Source organism: Anomaloglossus baeobatrachus, unplaced genomic scaffold, assembly GCF_048569485.1.
Source record: "Anomaloglossus baeobatrachus isolate aAnoBae1 unplaced genomic scaffold, aAnoBae1.hap1 Scaffold_369, whole genome shotgun sequence".
Lineage (NCBI taxonomy): Eukaryota > Metazoa > Chordata > Amphibia > Anura > Aromobatidae > Anomaloglossus > Anomaloglossus baeobatrachus.
The window spans coordinates 111,586-115,373 of record NW_027443038.1 but is presented as its reverse complement, the minus strand read 5'-3'; positions in this window follow the sequence as shown (position 1 = coordinate 115,373).

The window sequence follows — 3,788 nt, the reverse complement described above, 5'->3', positions numbered from 1 at the left end:
TTTTTAAGGCATTTCGCGCATACATGAAATGAACACATTTTTCTCCAAAACTATAACAGATGCAAGCTTGTCCTGTTTGGTGGAGATGATATTTAATAAAATAAGTAGAAATCCACTAAAAGTTTTGTTTGGTTATATTGCAATCCCGAGATAATCGTCTCCATGCTCCAAATCCATTTTAAAGCCATTTTTAAGGCATTTCGCGCATACATGAAATGAACACATTTTTCTCCAAAACTATAACAGATGCAAGCTTGTCCTGTTTGGTGGAGATGATATTTAATAAAATAAGTAGAAATCCACTAAAAGTTTTGTTTGGTTATCTTGCAATCCCGAGATAATCGTCTCCATGCTCCAAATCCATTTTAAAGCCATTTTTAAGGCATTTCGCGCATACATGAAATGAACACATTTTTCTCCAAAACTATAACAGATGCAAGCTTGTCCTGTTTGGTGGAGATGATATTTAATAAAATAAGTAGAAATCCACTAAAAGTTTTGTTTGGTTATCTTGCAATCCCGAGATAATCGTCTCCATGCTCCAAATCCATTTTAAAGCCATTTTTAAGGCATTTCGCGCATACATGAAATGAACACATTTTTCTCCAAAACTTTAACAGATGCAAGCTTGTCCTGTTTGGTGGAGATGATATTTAATAAAATAAGTAGAAATCCACTAAAAGTTTTGTTTGGTTATCTTGCAATCCCGAGATAATCGTCTCCATGCTCCAAATCCATTTTAAAGCCATTTTTAAGGCATTTCGCGCATACATGAAATGAACACATTTTTCTCCAAAACTATAACAGATGCAAGCTTGTCCTGTTTGGTGGAGATGATATTTAATAAAATAAGTAGAAATCCACTAAAAGGTTTGTTTGGTTATCTTGCAATCCCGAGATAATCGTCTCCATGCTCCAAATCCATTTTAAAGCCATTTTTAAGGCATTTCGCGCATACATGAAATGAACACATTTTTCTCCAAAACTATAACAGATGCAAGCTTGTCCTGTTTGGTGGAGATGATATTTAATAAAATAAGTAGAAATCCACTAAAAGTTTTGTTTGGTTATCTTGCAATCCCGAGATAATCGTCTCCATGCTCCAAATCCATTTTAAAGCCATTTTTAAGGCATTTCGCGCATACATGAAATGAACACATTTTTCTCCAAAACTATAACAGATGCAAGCTTGTCCTGTTTGGTGGAGATAATATTTAATAAAATAAGTAGAAATCTACTAAAAGTTTCGTTTGTTTATATTGCCATCCTGAGATAATCGTCTCCATGCTCCAAATCCATTTTAAAGCCATTTTTAAGGCATTTTGCGCATACATGAAATGAACACATTTTTCTCCAAAACTATAACACATACAAGCTTGTCCTGTTTGGTGAAGATGATATTTAATAAAATAAGTAGAAATCCACTAAAAGTTTTGTTTGGTTATCTTGCAATCCCGAGATAATCGTCTCCATGCTCCAAATCCATTTTAAAGCCATTTTTAAGGCATTTCGCGCATACATGAAATGAACACATTTTTCTCCAAAACTATAACAGATGCAAGCTTGTCCTGTTTGGTGGAGATGATATTTAATAAAATAAGTAGAAATCCACTAAAAGTTTTGTTTGGTTATCTTGCAAACCCGAGATAATCGTCTCCATGCTCCAAATCCATTTTAAAGCCATTTTTAAGGCATTTCGCGCATACATGAAATGAACACATTTTTCTCCAAAACTATAACAGATGCAAGCTTGTCCTGTTTGGTGGAGATGATATTTAATAAAATAAGTAGAAATCCACTAAAAGTTTTGTTTGGTTATCTTGCAATCCCGAGATAATCGTCTCCATGCTCCAAATCCATTTTAAAGCCATTTTTAAGGCATTTCGCGCATACATGAAATGAACACATTTTTCTCCAAAACTATAACAGATGCAAGCTTGTCCTGTTTGGTGGAGATGATATTTAATAAAATAAGTAGAAATCCACTAAAAGTTTTGTTTGGTTATCTTGCAATCCCGAGATAATCGTCTCCATGCTCCAAATCCATTTTAAAGCCATTTTTAAGGCATTTCGCGCATACATGAAATGAACACATTTTTCTCCAAAACTATAACAGATGCAAGCTTGTCCTGTTTGGTGGAGATGATATTTAATAAAATAAGTAGAAATCCACTAAAAGTTTTGTTTGGTTATCTTGCAATCCCGAGATAATCGTCTCCATGCTCCAAATCCATTTTAAAGCCATTTTTAAGGCATTTCGCGCATACATGAAATGAACACATTTTTCTCCAAAACTATAACAGATGCAAGCTTGTCCTGTTTGGTGGAGATGATATTTAATAAAATAAGTAGAAATCCACTAAAAGTTTTGTTTGGTTATCTTGCAATCCCGAGATAATTGTCTCCATGCTCCAAATCCATTTTAAAGCCATTTTTAAGGCATTTCGCGCATACATGAAATGAACACATTTTTCTCCAAAACTATAACAGATGCAAGCTTGTCCTGTTTGGTGGAGATGATATTTAATAAAATAAGTAGAAATCCACTAAAAGTTTTGTTTGGTTATCTTGCAATCCCGAGATAATCGTCTCCATGCTCCAAATCCATTTTAAAGCCATTTTTAAGGCATTTCGCGCATACATGAAATGAACACATTTTTCTCCAAAACTATAACAGATGCAAGCTTGTCCTGTTTGGTGGAGATGATATTTAATAAAATAAGTAGAAATCCACTAAAAGTTTTGTTTGGTTATCTTGCAATCCCGAGATAATCGTCTCCATGCTCCAAATCCATTTTAAAGCCATTTCAAAGGCATTTTGCGCATACATGAAATGAACACATTTTTCTCCAAAACTATAACAGATGCAAGCTTGTCCTGTTTGGTGGAGATGATATTTAATAAAATAAGTAGAAATCCACTAAAAGTTTTGTTTGGTTATATTGCAATCCCGAGATAATCGTCTCCATGCTCCAAATCCATTTTAAAGCCATTTTTAAGGCATTTCGCGCATACATGAAATGAACACATTTTTCTCCAAAACTATAACAGATGCAAGCTTGTCCTGTTTGGTGGAGATGATATTTATTAAAATAAGTAGAAATCCACTAAAAGTTTTGTTTGGTTACCTTGCAATCCCGAGATAATCGTCTCCATGCTCCAAATCCATTTTAAAGCCATTTTTAAGGCATTTCGCGCATACATGAAATGAACACATTTTTCTCCAAAACTATAACAGATGCAAGCTTGTCCTGTTTGGTGGAGATGATATTTAATAAAATAAGTAGAAATCCACTAAAAGTTTTGTTTGGTTATCTTGCAATCCCGAGATAATCGTCTCCATGCTCCAAATCCATTTTAAAGCCATTTTTAAGGCATTTCGCGCATACATGAAATGAACACATTTTTCTCCAAAACTATAACAGATGCAAGCTTGTCCTGTTTGGTGGAGATGATATTTAATAAAATAAGTAGAAATCCACTAAAAGTTTTGTTTGGTTATCTTGCAATCCCGAGATAATCGTCTCCATGCTCCAAATCCATTTTAAAGCCATTTCAAAGGCATTTTGCGCATACATGAAATGAACACATTTTTCTCCAAAACTATAACAGATGCAAGCTTGTCCTGTTTGGTGGAGATGATATTTAATAAAATAAGTAGAAATCCACTAAAAGTTTTGTTTGGTTATATTGCAATCCCGAGATAATCGTCTCCATGCTCCAAATCCATTTTAAAGCCATTTTTAAGGCATTTCGCGCATACATGAAATGAACACATTTTTCTCCAA